The sequence below is a fragment of the Cygnus olor genome, chromosome 1, assembly GCF_009769625.2.
Source record: "Cygnus olor isolate bCygOlo1 chromosome 1, bCygOlo1.pri.v2, whole genome shotgun sequence".
NCBI lineage: Eukaryota > Metazoa > Chordata > Aves > Anseriformes > Anatidae > Cygnus > Cygnus olor.
This window is the reverse complement of record NC_049169.1, coordinates 114,080,562-114,095,995: the sequence shown is the minus strand read 5'-3', so window position 1 is coordinate 114,095,995 and position 15,434 is coordinate 114,080,562. Positions and strand designations below refer to the sequence as shown.

Sequence of the window (15,434 nt, the reverse complement as noted above, 5' to 3'; positions counted from 1 at the left end):
ATATTGATCTCGGTGATAAAGAAGAACAAACATTCTGATGGAGTGGTATGAAAGAAATTGAACCTGATACAGGAGGTTTATTTTTACTGCGTAGTAAAAGAAAGTTAGTCTTTCAACTAAGAACAGGGAAGGGCAAGGAGATGGCTTATCAAAATGTTGTTTACAGTATAATAAATACTGTGACTTCAAACTTTAATGTTTACCCATTGGCTGTGCACAAAAAAGCAACAAGATGACTGAGGTGAAGTTTTGGTCACAATCAAGTAAATGGCAGCTTTGCTGCTGACTTCAGTAGGGCCAGATATTTCTAGCTGGAGCACTGTACAGAGGCTCTAATGCCCCATGGAGATCTCCTTTGAGCAAATTGCTTTCTTAAGTCCTTCCTTAGCCAATATCTTGTTGAAACTAAGCATGTGTTTCTCTGCTCTTCTGAACCAGGGTTGGAGACTGATGAGCTTGATATTTTAGAAAAGTTTGAAATGCTAAGATACAACAGGTTTTTGTTTATCTGAGCTTGTGTGTGCGATTCCTTGGCCCATTTGAATGCCCCTTCCACCACCTAGAAGGGCCAGCTTTCTGCAGAGCCTCATTTGCTTCAGTGAGCTCCATGTGAGAAAGCATGGCCAGGGCTAAGCAGTGATGGAGCAAGTAGGGCAACATGACCAACACAAGGAGCAATGTCCCCTTGTCACATGAGAAGAGTGGCAGCACTAACCCGAGGGTGGCGAAGGAGGATGCAAATGCAAGCCGTGATGTCTTCAAAGCCCCCAGAGTCCTTCTAGGTGGGTCTGTGAATCAGGCTACAAGGTTGGGACCAGCAGATGTGATTTTAACTCTAAAAAAGTGTTAAAGCACAAACCTTTTCTTTGATACTGAGGCATGTGGATACTTGGGAGGTGGGGAGTGTGTGTGTGTGTGTGGATAGGAAGAGATACATCTGACCGAAAGTAGGTGTCCGCAACGACTGTGTCAGAATTAGTCATCTAGGCTCCATCTGCAGTCAATGGGGAGGTTCAGACACCTGTAGGGCATGACTCATCTCCTTATATTGCACATATGGATCAGATCAGATGAACTGCCTCCTGCTAGTTTCTCTCCACTGACTATGAAAGGAGCCTGGCGCAGCTTACTATCTGTGCAGGTACTTACCTGTTGGCAAGTAAAGGTAGGGCACATGAAAGCCCTGCCTTTTCTTTGGAAGCTAGCCATTTAAGAAATGTTTAACACGCATGTAGGACCAAATAAACAAAGCTCTGATGTGGTATTTTCAAAGTGTAACTTCCCTGCTCTTCTCATGTCTTACAACGCGATCTTCTAGACAAAACTTATCTATCACTTTTCCTAATAGCTCATTTGGATAGTGCCTACTCATTCTCACTCATCAAATTTGACTTTCTACATAGGGCTTCTGCTGCTCAATACAGTATGTGTGACAGTAACATATGGCCACACATGATGTTGTGATGTAGACATCTTTTTTTAGTACAGGTCACCTTATAGGTAGGTACATGGTCCCATTCCCTTAATATCTTAGCCTTAGTATGTTTTCCTTTCATGTACAGATGTTATGTTCCTCTTCCCTACCTCCTGTCTGACCATCCCTCTTGGCTTAAGAATGACATACGAAAAAATTAAGCTTACAGAAGATCTCCTTCGGCCTTTGAGCTATTCCCAGCAGCTCCATTTGACTGCTTTGCCCTCTCTTTGTATGTGCAGTTATGAGTCTGTGTGGGAGGCAAGCAAACTCCAGCTGCCTCTGAACTTTGCCTACTAACTTGTGCCTCCTCTACGTTATGCAGAGAGGTTTTCCAGCCCAGTTACTTTCAGCTCATCAAGAGTTTTTTGACAGTCAGTAAACCACACCGTAGCCTCTAATTTTGATTGGAGCTTCTGCTAGCTAATGTCAGATACTTAGTGCAAATATTCAATTTTACTATTACATTAAATGAGGTTTTAATCACTGCCATAGGTAATTGTAGGACAAGGGGGCTCTTACGCCTTGGAAATAGTTTTGTGAGGTAATGATTATACACGTGCACTCCAGAAGTCCTGGAGGTGATGAATTGAAGAGGGAAACAGTGGTTTGGAACCAGTGGGTCTCTGTATAGCAAACAAGCTCAGTGGGATTTGGCTTTGATGAGATTACCTGGGTGAGTTTATCTGTGACAGAAGGTGTGGCTCCTGCCTCAGGAAGTTTTGAAATGAAAATTTTCTTTTCATAGCTATTCAAGAGTCAGTCAGAAAGGTGCAAAATAAAAATAATCACTTCTCGTTCCAGTTACAACTGTACCTAGCTGAGTTTCATTCTTTCTTAATCCTTCAGGATTTTATCCCTGAGGGTAGGTTGCCTTTCAAGTGCAGTAAGAGTGCAGTAAGAGTAGCCATATTTGTGTTAGGTTTTTCAAAAGAAAACACCTTTGCTTTTTTCTCTGACTCCTTCTGTCCAGATTATCCCTGTCTCCAGTAAATCCTTTCTCCTGGATTTCGTGGGATATCCTCAGTTGTCAGAAACGTGACGTGCTGTCCTGACAACATGTTTGGCCTTCAGGCCTGGGGTGAGATAGATGCAAGTCCTTAAGGTCCTCTCCCGTGGCCAGGTGCAGTTTGCCTCTTCCAGAGAGACATGAAAGCCATCAGGGTGCTTTGGAAATTCCTCACCTATGTCCTTGTTGTTAGCAGGAGCGTCAGAGTGCACATGAAAGTAGGAATGAGATTATAAAATCTAGGCTTGCTTATCAGCCCTCCTGGCCAATTACTGACCTATACCTGAACTGAAAAGGGAGTATCCTGGGAAGGCAAGGATCCTCTTGGCCTCTGGAGCCATGGGGCAGTGCAAGGGCCACAGCAGAGGCAGGTGTGCTCATCCCTGTGCACACTGTGCCACGCTCGAGAGGGGTCCAGCTCAGCTCAGCACTACACAGGCTGCCAAAAAGGGAAAGGCAGAGAGCTTGAGTAGCTGCCAGTTGTAGCTACAAGGACATAAATTCATTCAGACTGGACTTTTTTCTTCTACATCTCTCTGCCAGTTCCTGAGCCTTAATTCGGCATGAGGCGGTCCATCTAGTAATCCCACTTTCTCAGACCCCATATAGCTTTCCCATACATAAAGTTTTTAATTAAAAGTCTGTCATTTTTCCTAGGTGTCTTGAATAAATAATTTTGTCTTGCCCTCTTTCGTATTTTCAGCATTCAGACAGAAAGCACCTCTTCTGAGCTTCCTCTCCTTCTGAGCACCTCTCCTCTGTCTTTGCAGCCTTGCACTTGTTCTCTTTGCTCCATATCAGGCGTTATCTTTCCATTTTTGCCTCTTACATATTGACACTTAGAGCCTGCCTAGGTTTTGCATGCTTTCCTGTCCTGAGGCAGCTAGTTGGTGAGGGAAGGGCTGTGTCACAGCCTACCTTGGTCTTGTCAGCGTCTTTTATCTTCCCACTTCAGTCACTTCTGTGTCACTGTTTTGCATTCACTTATTTTAGCTGTTTTTAGCCGAGGTTGCTTTCTCCATTAGTACAAAGATGACTTAGTTCTGTTGAAGTCTGGCATTGATACTACTCAATTGCAGCATATATCTTTAATCTAGATTCAGTTTCTGTGCTTTATTGCACCAGAGAGAGTTGGGTTTTGTGTCTGAGGTGCCACTAGAAGATATGTATTATTTCCTGAGTGTTGATGATTGTGGTAAATTATCCCAGTTCTGTTTTAGAGACATTGCCTAGAGAGTTTTTAGCATTTATGTACAAAGCTACCAAACCCAAACCAAAACTATACAGGCAGCCTGATCAAGGGGAGCCTATTGAAAAGTCTTTCTTGCTTCAGCTACAAGAAGCATCCTGCTTGCAAGCTCTCAAACTCATGAGGGATTTCAACCATGTGTTGGGAAAGCAATGCAGCAGGCTGTAAGCAATCCAGAAGACTCCTGGAGTGTGTCCAGGATAACTTCTTGGTCCAGGTATTAGATAAACCAACAAGAGGAGAAGAATTATTGGACTTTGTGCTCACCAATGCACATGAACTTATTAAAGAGGTGAAGATTGGAGGCAGTCTGAACTGCAGAGACTATACCCTGGTTGAGTTTGTGAAATATGGGCCTGGTGAAGAGCAAAGTCAGGACCCTGAACTTCTGAAGAGTGAAATTCCAGCTGTTTAAAGAATTACTGGATGAGATCTTCTGGAAAACTCTCGTTAGGGATGGAGGAACTAATCAGAGCTAGGAACTCTTTCAGGACACTTAGAGCTCAAAAGTTCTCCATCCCCATGTGTAAGAAATCAAGCAGGGAAGGCAACCAGAATGGCTGAGCATGGACTTGCTGGTCAAACTGAGGAACAAGAAGGAAATGCACAGGCAGTGGAAGCAGGGACATGTAGCTCGGGAAGAATACAGGGATGCTGTCCGGACGTGCAGGGATGGGATCAGGAAAGCCAAGGCACAGATGGAACTGAGCTTGGAGAGGGATGCAAAGAATAACAAGGAGGGATTCTATAGGTACATTGCTCAGAAAAGGAAGGACAAGGAGAGTGTGCCCCTTCTGGTGGATGAGAAGGGAGAACTGGTAACAACAGACATGGAGAAGGCTGAGGTACTCAACAATTTCTTTGCCGCAGTCTTCACTGCCAGTCAGGCTTCCCAAATCTTTTGTTTCCTTGAACCCATAGACGGAGCCTGGGGGAGCAAAGTCCCTCCCACTGTAAGTGAAGAGCAGGTTCGAGACCACCTGATGAAACCGAACAGGTGCAAGTCTATGGGGCCTAATGTCATGCATGCCAGGGTCCTGAAGAAACAGGCTGATGTAGTTGCCAAGCTTCTCTCCATCATATTTGAAAAGCCGTGACAGTCAGCTGAAGTCCATGATGACTGGAAAAAGGGAAACATCACTCCTATTTTTAAAAAGGGTAGAAACGAGGACCTGGGGAACTACACATTGGTGAGCCTCACCTCTGTGCCTGGGAATATCATGGAGAAGATCCTCCTAAAAACTCTGTCAAGGCACATGCGGGACAAGGAGGTCCCATCCATCACCAAAGAGTCTTTGATACCCAGTAACCAGGGGACCTCATGATTTGTAGTGTTCCTGGCTCCGAGGAGAACAGGCCAGGAATCATGATGCTGCTAAAAACACTTCAAAACAAGGCTGAGTGAACATAACACTGCAGGCTGAGCAAACCAACTTTTTTTCAGAGAGTGTACATTACAGTGTTTATCTGAAGATAAGAGTAAATTTGTTCCTACTTAGTGATACAATTTAGTGCTAAGACTGAACTCCAGACAGATGTGGTGAAATAAAACCTGAAGAAATCCACATCTTTCCTATATACAGGACCTTCATGGTCTTCTGAAATCCCAAGCCCACTTGATTTTGAGGCGGCTTTATGCTGGGAGTGTTCTACTGCACTGTATTGCAGTGAAGTGCTAGGGATTTGGAGGCTGTCTCTGGGCAGTTTTCGAGGCTTCACAGACTGTTTTACGAGTGGACCCATGTAACTTGTGCAGTGCACCAGTTTTGTAGGAGAGAGATGACTCTCACATGCTGCCTGCAGCTCCAGGCAGGGTGGCTCTGCTGTCCTCCTGAGCTCTCCAGGTCTTCTCCAGTGTTCATTGCTTGAAGAATGCTTCTCCCTGCCCCCCTGCCCAGCAGCCACCTGTGAATTGAAGAATAATAATCACCAAGTGGCAGAAAACACAAAAAGAGTGGTTTTTTTTTTCTTTTCCTTTTTTTTTTTCTTTTTTTTTTTTTTCTTTTTTTTTTTTTTTCCAGCTGCTCTGCTCTGAGCTCTACGTAGTAAGGGAGCTTGGCCAGACGAGAGTTGAATACTCAGAGGAAACACTGTTGAAGCATTTTAAACTGGAACTCTGTTGAGTTTGCCATTCCACTTTATATCATAGTATCCAGATTAACCTGAACTATAAAAGTGCAGTAAAAGGAGGAAGGTAATGACTGAATTCAGGAAAAGAAATAACTCTTCTCGGTTACTAAAAAGATCCAAAATTAGCACATGAAATAGGCCTGAAAGAGTGATTTGGTTCTCTTCCTGGCAGTGCTCCCTTATGAAACAACCTCTCACAATCCTCTTGTGGAAAGAGTGACCTCACCTGGGCCCAATCCTGCTCCTGATTGCAGCAGTTGCGGCCTTGCTCCTGACCAGCAACAAGAACATGGTAAACCCCCAGGAAAGCATGCACAGATGACCAGGCAAAGCTTGCAGAGCACAGCGTGCTTTAATTTTGCTACTGAATGATGTTCATTACAAAACTAGCAAATTGGCTAGATTCCTCTGTGATTCTTCCATATGGGCTTCCTTTTTCATATGCCCACTGCTGGGGAAGATAAAAGATCTAGGAGAGAACCTAAGGAGCAGGAGAAATTACTCAGACATGAAGACAGCTGCTTAAAGTCTATGTTGAATCAAAGCTCTTCTGTGATGTATTTCTGCACAAAGATCTTAGTTTGAGTTTGAGCTGTCCATTAATTCATCACGACTTGCCCACAGCGTGGTGACTGAAGAACTCTTGAATGGTATGGCTCCAACAAGTAGAGTGGTACAATATCAGAGGGAAATGTAAACTATTTCCCTACTGGAAACCCCTATCTGGTAGCCTGATAAAGTCCCACTGAACTAATTTTTCCTAAGTTGAGCAAGGGTAAGCTGTTGAACAAGAGGAACCAAGTGGGAATGACTAACATTTCAGAGTGTGCAGAAGTGAGATCATTCTCCCCACGAGGATATATTTTGTTATGTGTTTTCTCAATGGGAAAATAGAAGTAAAAGTATTTTTTTTCAAGCAAATCAAGAAGCAAATTGTGATGACATTTCCTCATAGAAAATCATAGTCAGTCTGATTATTCACTCTGAGACATGTCTTTAGTTTTCTTTGCATTCTAGGAAGAAAAATAAATAAGCAAATAAATAAATAAATAAATAAAATGTATAAAAATACATACATATATATTTACACTTATACACGTACACATATATATAGTTCATGTTTGTTGACTGGTACCAGCTGTCCCCTCACCTTGATTCAGAGCATTTTTGTTTCAATGAGGGAATTGATCACAGCAATAATTGGATCTTGTAAATCTAAGCCAGGGTAAATCCCCATGTTTTCACTAGTCCAGGAGTGAAAAAAAAAATAAAATATATATATATATATATATAAAAGTATATTTTTGCAGAAAGCTATGTCATTTGGAAGTGATTTCAGCTTTACAGAGAAAATTTGTTCTAATTTCAGAATGACATTTTTCAGATCATTAAATGATACAAATATGATGCTTCAGTTGCTCCAGTCACTTTCCTTCTGTTGAACACTAGAGTTCTGCTTCATCTGCTTTTGCCTCTTATTTGACTCAGAGAGGAAAAAAAAAATAAAGGCACAATAGGGCAGACTGGTTTGCTGATCAAAATAATGGACGATCCCTCCTAAGAGCAGGATTTAGTTCAGTGAGTATGCATAGTAATGTTGTCAGTTTTAAGGAATCTTCCTTCTGAGATGGCAGTGCTTATTTTCTTCTGTAGCTGGGAAGGTTTATGTGCTATGCATTTCACAGAGGATGCAAGTCCCAGAAGTTCTGGAGCAATATGCCTGACTGGAGGAAATCCAGGAAGGAGAGAAACAACATTATTCACATTCATTAGGCTTTGGCAAACTGTTGCTTTCACCATGCTGTTTGTCGTCTGCATTTCTGTTGTAAATGTGTAGGTCAAAAAATCTTCCTTTGGGAGAACTGGAATAAGAACCCACAAATTGAGATTTTTCCTGTGTGAGTTATGTCTATAAAATATGGTTGATTTGGAATTATAGCTGTTGGCCTCCCATAGTTCAGTTATATTTCTCATTTGTGAATAATCACGAGTTTGATATGAACAAATCAATGCAAATTCTTGATATTAGACACATCTCTCAGCATTTGAAATGTCATATGGTAAAACTTCCTGTGTAACCTCAAACATGATGCTGCTACTAAACTCGAGAATATTATGGCAACAAAATTTTTGACTTTTCAATGTGAAAAAGATATTTTTTTAACCATAATTTTTATGATTAAAGAAGAAACTAGAATCTTTTATTTATTTCTTAATCTGAACTCTTCTGCAGGTGAGAAAAAGATTTTTATCACAGCTTTTGATTTTACTGCCTTCCTCCTTCTTCCTGTTCTTAGGAGCTACTCCTAAAAATGAATTTAGGAGTAGCTCAAGAATTCTCTCCTCAAGAATTACATTTTTTTTTTTTTTTAAAGGAAACTGGAGAAGGAGCAGAGAAGACAGTTACAGCTGCTGTTGGAGACAGGGACCTGGTCCTCAAACACTTTTGCACACAATTAACTTGATGTATCTAAGTAGCCACATCAAATGCTCTTGTAAAGTCATTCATATGAACAAGTGTTTGCAGGATCAGTGTCTAAATCATTGTTCTGATTCTGAGTTCTCTCATGTTTCCCCAACTGTAAAGCAGTCATATTGCAGAGATCATGTTTTAAATCCTTTGAAATCAATTAATTTAGAGCAGTAAATATGAATATGTTTTTATTTTTTATTTTATTTATTGATGTCAGAGAAGGAATACTGACCAAAAAATGGATGTTTTCCACTTCCCACAAGAAAAAATAAACAGAAATATTGAGAGATTAACCTGGGAAAACAATAAATATTTCTTATAAAGGAATTATTACACAAAAATGATTATTGAATGAAAGAAAAGAAGACTCTGGAGAAACAGTGGCAAATGCAATTAAAGCAGGAGGAAAGTGTTAAATAACTTCACTGTTAGCAGGGGAACTTGTTTAATATGATGTCCAGATGGCTGTATGCTTCTCTTCCCCTCCAATATGCTGAATGTTCATTGTACTTTTAGACACCTTTTCTGGTTGATTCTCCTGCCAGATTCTCACTTTTCCTCTTGTAAATCAGGAACAGTTCTGCTGATGCAAACGGATTCACACTTCTGTGAAGTAGTCAAGCACTGTATATTTTACTTTGACTTGGCCACACAAAAGTCAACAGGAAAAGTGCCACTGCCACCAGAGGAGCCAGGCTTTCATCCCAGATTTTATGTCTTCCTTAAATTTCTGCTTTATACTCCATGGCAAACATGTAATCTGTATGTTTCACAAATTGCTGCTGATGATATATTGTATATCAGATTGCTATCCAGGACACTTCACCACTTAATCTGCTCAAGAAACAGTTTTGGGTTCAGTGCCCTGTACTTTCTGTGTTTGATATGTTTTGGTATCAATGACCTTATGTTAGCGGTGTGGTAAGAGAGGTCATCTGGCAGCCCACTGGGATTCCTCTCCGGTATTTGAGAACGGTTTGAAAAAATTGGAGTGGTAAAAGGAAGGTTTTTGTTTTCCTTTTGAAAGCATTTTTTAAAATGTCATGAGACACTCTTACACTACTTCATTTTAGCATGCTGTTCATTAAGCTAATGGTTTGGGCTCAGTAACACAGCCAATTCATGTATGTTTAGCCATCTGTGAACGTTTCTCATAAATTAAAAGATGCAGTGCTGTAAAATGATACTGCAGTGGTTACACTGGTTTATTTTCCTTTTTTTTTTTTTTTTTCCTTTTCTATTTATCATGCATTTATGATAGTAAGTGCTTATAGTGCCACCATCTGGTTGAGATAGCTACTGTCTTCACTTTCAGACTGTCTTTAAATGAACATTTTGTTATTATTAAAAGGAAACACAAGTCAGTCCTGTGAGATTGCTAACACCCCTTTCTCTTGCGTCTAAGTTGTTGAGAGGAGTAATTTGAAGAGAGCAGCTAAAATGACTGGCACTGTAGAGGTACGCATAACTTATCTATATGGGGTATGAATAACTTCATTTATGTACTTTGTAAACTATGAATATTAACCTATGTTAATATTTTAAAGCTAACATTTAAGATAGACTTCTCAATTTTCAAATTATGTTTTATATTTATTTAATATTAATATTCTGTATGTACTTATGCTTTCCAAAAAAGTCTGTTTTTCTCTTTGCTTTGCTGATTCAGTCAAGCTGCAAAGTCAGATTACATAGTACAGCTGATTTTTCCTTTCTGATTTTTGTTTTTCTACAGTCTAATCCTTCAGTTGTAAATGCCACATTAGCAATCATTATGGGCTCAAGTATGCAAAATAAGCATATCATGGCTATGACACCCAACCTGCCTCCCTCCAGTCAACTAGTTCTTGACAGAGAAGGAAGCCCTGGGACAAACACAGCAGGTAGCCCTCGTTGCAAGTAAATGTCCTAAGGGGCTGGGCTGTTTGTTAATTTCCCTGATTTCTTCTGTGTGTTTGCTGTGCCATGGATAGTGCAGCTGTGTGTATGTATTTGCAATTGACAAAAGCACCGTTTTTGCTGCTGTGCTGCCCAGTGTTTCAGACAACTTTGTGCCAGTGTGCTGGCCTCAGATTTCAGTCTCAGGGCTAGACTTCAGGACTCTTCCCTAGCTGACCACGGACATTTACACGATTTGTGTTAGATGTCTGAAGCTGCCCAGAGTCCCTCCAACAGCTGAGGCTGGTTGCTCCACAGTGCCCGGGGGAACCGCAGGGTACAAAAACGATGTACACCCACCTTTGCCCTTGTGGCCAAGCAGCAAACCACTGCCTTCTTCTTTCTAGGAGGGCCTCGAGGAGGCAGCAAACCCAGCAGTAGAGCTGTGCTTGCTCTAGAGATGGATCCTATGCAGTCTGTTGCTTTGATCCCCTTTCCTCTTTGGCCCCTTCCACGCAGGCCCTTCTGGAGATCTCCGTACACCAAAGTCTGGCTGTGCAGTGCTGCCTCTCCCAGAGGTGAAAAGACCAATTTCATGCTGCCTGCTGCTGCTTCAATCTCCAGTCCTTGGCATAAAGCACAGGCTCATGTGACAGTCACTGGAGGACACAAAGGTAAAAATGGGTAAGGAACCTCCCTTGTTCTTTTATGGGTTTCTTCTCAGCAGCTACACTGTGCAGGTGCCACAAGCAATTAACAATTTTATAGGACACTTGAGCTGAACATTTTCAGAGGGGGAGACTTGAGTAATCTCCTGGCCCCAAGGAGTTGTTTCATTTTTAATTGTGCGTTTTAGGGTCTATTGGGCTCTGATATTTCAAGTTCTGTGGAAACAGCCAGCACACTGCTAACATTGTGCTCTCCCGTTCAGGGCTTGTGGCTGAATTACCTCATGATAGGCCATTTAAGTCTTCTGGCCTCCTTCTTGGCCTCATATTTCAACACAGCACGTGAAAGAGATGAAGAATGAGCTAAAATTCCCTTCCAACTGTTGCAGAGTTATAAACTATTTTATTTTTCATTCCATATGTTTTTTAGCAACCTTTGGCTTCATTAAAACAATGCAAGTTAGGTGAAGACGGCACAGACAGAGGGAGTTTCCCCTCTGATGTCAGGGTTTTGACATATTTACTCTCACCTAAAAGACGGTGGTTGCTTCTGTTTGTTGCAAAGAGAAGGCTCCTTCTCCAGCATTTCTCTCCTCTGTGCAAACATTAATTTGTAAAGCATGGCCCACACGTTTCCTTGAAAAGAAAATGCATCATGACATTTCCCTAGCTGTACAAAAGTCTTTACATTTCTAAATGTCACTCAGCTATTCATTACAGTAATATTTTCCCAAGGCCTGAGCAGGGCCCCATCAGCACTGGCTGTGTGTGTTGCAATCGTCCCTTGCTTCGCCAGCCCCTCTGAGATCCAGTCGAGAGCTGTTGAGGGTCAGGGCTGGAGGGGCACCACTCACAGCACTCAAAATCTGTCAGAGTTGGCACCACCGGGGCTTATGGATGCTTATCAACCGTGGCCTCTTCAGCTTTTAAGGAGGTGTTGGGTTGCCAGGGATAGACTGGAGAAAGTTCTCCAGAGGAGAGGTGGAGGAAGAAATGGAATGCCCTGAAACAGGGAAAGCTCTGGAAAAAAAAAAAAAAAAAGACCTCTTCCCATTCAAATATAATCCTTTCTCAGACAGTTCTTAATAATGGAAGAGGTAGTGCCCTCTCAGACACATGCAGAAGATGGGGAGTTGCTTGCCATTCCCACAGGCAGGAGCATTGTCAGCTTCAGTGCAGCAGCACCCCAAAGAGAGGAGGCAGGTCACTGTGCCATGGAGAAAGTAGCAGCGGTTTCTGTAGGCTTCACTGAAAACAGGAGATAGCAGAAGTGGTTGAACACACCAAACATCCCACAGAGTGGTGTTCATTCTCTAACACCAGGGCAGACCCTGAGTTGGCTACAGCCTGGGAGTCATGCAAGTCCTTGAAAGCAAACTTTGTTGTCACTCAGCATTTGGGCAAATTTGGTGTCTGCCTGTGGGTGACCCAGCTCAGAGCTTCCTGGCCTCATTTTGTGATCATGCAAATCTGCTGGCACAACTGCTCCTCGCCAAAGAAACCTTCACCCCTCCAAAACTTGTATATTAGCTCTTGGTCTTGAATAGAAGAACACAATTCCCATGGAAACATTGGTAAACATCAAAAAAAAGGGGCACAAGGGAGAGAGAAATTAAATGGATGAATTTGTCTTGTGACCTTCTCATCAAATTGCATCTCACTTCCAGGCTCTTTGAGTTACAAGGTATATGCTGTGTGGACACCACAGTGCAGACCAAGAGGAGGCAAAGGCAGGATGTGCAGCAGGAAGGGCTCTGACAGCCTGAGTGCTGTAGGGCTGAAGGGTGAAGGAGTCAGCTGGTAAATGCTGCCAAGCACACCAGAAAATAAGCAGAGAAGCAGATGAGATGTGAGACATTGATATCTCATTCCACACTTAACGTCTGTAAGCCTAGGGATCATCACAGAGCATGTGAGGAAGAGCAAACTTACTATGGGGGAAGGGAATATTACCACAAGAAGCACTTACAGCAGAAGACACGATTACTGGGTGGTCAATACAAACTCTGTAGTCTGCTCTCTGTAGAGCAAGTCAGCCCAGAAATACAAGAGAAGGTGGCTGTATTTAGCTGGAAAACTTTCTTCCATGCTGTCATCTGGAACTGCTTGAAAGCAAAGTACATAAAGATGAAGAAAGGATGAGAGACTTTGCTTCTGTTGGGTAATTAAAAGGGAAAAAATCTCAGTACCATAAAAAAGAATGAGATAAATCATGTCACAAAGAAATTTGTTGCTGTGGTAAAGTCTTCCCCTTTCATAAAAAAAAAAAAGAAGCTAATATGGCTAGGATCAACTACGATTAGAGCTTAACTCCACAGAGAAAACACAAATACAAAAACTACAGCAATCATAGAGGAAGAGTGGAGGAAGAGATAAAGGAGAACACAGGAACAAGATGTGGGTAATTTGTAGCTTAGACTCACATTCAAAAAGATTTAGAGAGCCTGTATCCTCCCAAAGGATCATTGGCATGTCATTAAAAAAAAAAAATATTGTCTTGACAACTCTTCTGTTCTTTGCATGTAGCTGACTGATAAGGCAATATTCTTAACTTTAGCATGGCTGTCTTTTATTCCTCAGAAGTATAGCAGTTGATCTTACTCTGAGAAAAGAAAAGGGAGGAATAAAAAATTCCAGGATCCCTTGAGATTTTTTTTTTTTTTTTTTTAAGAGTGGAGCCAGGAAGGCTAACAAAGCATTAAAGGAGCCTACAGCCTCTCTCCCTGCCCCTCCTCCCCCTCCCCACTTGGCCGCTGGAAAACATTTCAGATTTGCTGTGTACCTTTGCTGCAAAACCTGACTGCACGTCTGTGGGTTCGTAGATTATCTGCACCGTGACAGCCAGACTGTGAAACCTTTGCTTGTGACTGCAGGTCTGGCAGTCTGCTGGCTTCAGTGGGGCTGCTGCCGCGGGATGCTGTTTTTCAGCGTGAGTAATGGTGTCATGATCTGGCCCATAAATTCTGGGTAATTTGTAAAGTGCCTGTCACAAAGTTATCTAAATAGCAATGGCACATTGAAAACTGTTCTGAGCTGTTGCAGAGAGGAGTCTTCTCAATTTGCCTCTCCAATACATCTTTGTTCTTACATAGTCCGGTATGTTCCTTTCCAACCTCATTTAACAGCATCTGAACTCTGTTCATATCATGGTAAACCATGTACCAGCAAAACACAATTCCTGAAGGCATTTTGATCCCCAGTATAGTCAATAAACATACTTGAATGGAATAATAGACATTGGAATAGGTATTACAGAGGGCAGCAATTACCTCCCGTCTTCTTTTGTGGTTTCTGAATGAATTAATTTTGTCTCTCTTTGGGCCTTTCTTTGTATTTTTTTTTCTTAGAGTTTCAAGAGACTGATTCTCACTGGCACAATTCCATGGAAGTCAGATTTCTAAGCTGCAAGTGTCGTTGTTGTTTCTGGTTGTGCCTATGGTGTCTGTGGTTGTACAGACTTAATAGAAAATGCTTCATTCCTCACTTCCCAGTATTCCATCCACACGAAAGCACTGAAGACAGAAATCTTCTTATGATCCCCCAGGCTGGTGAGTACATGTGGGGAATTACCCACATCAAGTAAGTGATGGCACTCATGTGAACGGTGCACATGGAATATTCTTTGAAAATACTTTGTGATCAAAGCAGAGAGAGGAAATAAAAATGAATGTGTTTGCTGAATACTGAATAAATTAAATGTGAGGGTACTGCAAATAAAAGGCAGAATGTTCTTTGAAAGAGGCTGTGTTCACTTCATATTCATAACAAAATATCTTCTGTTGTTCTGTTAACATTCCTTCCTGGTGTCCCTGGTAGAGGAACTAGAGGGTAAAGGAGTCTGATATATGGATTTCTTTTAAATTATTATTATTTTTTTTTTTGGTAAACATCTCTTTATAAATAACTGTGCAATATTTCAACACCTGGGTCAATGCCAAATTTCTTTTAGCTGCAGAGGAAGAAACAGAACTTAGAGGGCTGCCAGAACATGAAGCTCTACAGTAGACTGCTGATGTAGGCACCAGTGGCACCCCTGGGTGTTCAAATCAGCAAAATACTGGCAGGGCATATGACGAAGTGGTCTGCAAGTTGCTTTTTTGACTGTTCCAAACGCGAAGTGAGAAGCCGGAACAGCACTGGGAAGTAGGACCTTGCTGGACAGTGAATCTTCTCCTTGGCTTTTGTCATGATACAATTACTTTCATAAATTCAACAAGCTTCAGTTTAAGAGCACACAAACTGTTGTCTCACCACTGCAGCCAAAACAAAACAAAACAAAACAAAAAAACCAACCAAACCAAACCAACCAACCAAACAAACAAACAAACAAAACCAGCAGGCACAACTTAATTTTCTGCAAAATCTCAGCTATGATATATAACTCAATAAAAAGAGATTCCTTTGGGGGATGCTCTGCTGTCTTCTCAGGTGCCATTGCCCTGCATAGCTCATAAGAACCATTCAGCATGTACCACTTCTCTTTAAGATACCAGAGTAGTAGCCAAAGGGAAAAGTAAAAATCAAGCCAGGCCTGAAACTTTTGAAGGTTTAGT

At 41.7% G+C, this 15,434-nt stretch overlaps 2 long non-coding RNA genes across 2 annotated transcripts; one reads left to right on the top strand and one right to left on the bottom strand.

Annotated features, from left to right (window-relative positions):
- Positions 1–10,283: 10,283 nt before the first annotated feature.
- LOC121079752 lies at positions 10,284–13,772 on the bottom strand. Its single transcript, XR_005825166.1, has 2 exons — positions 13,664–13,772; positions 10,284–10,872 (listed from the first exon to the last, which is right to left on the bottom strand). It is a non-coding gene; the product is annotated as an uncharacterized LOC121079752 (long non-coding RNA).
- On the top strand, positions 10,758–14,612 carry LOC121079716. Its single transcript, XR_005825156.1, has 2 exons — positions 10,758–10,897; positions 14,229–14,612. It is a non-coding gene; the product is annotated as an uncharacterized LOC121079716 (long non-coding RNA).
- The last annotated feature ends 822 nt before the right edge of the window (positions 14,613–15,434 follow it).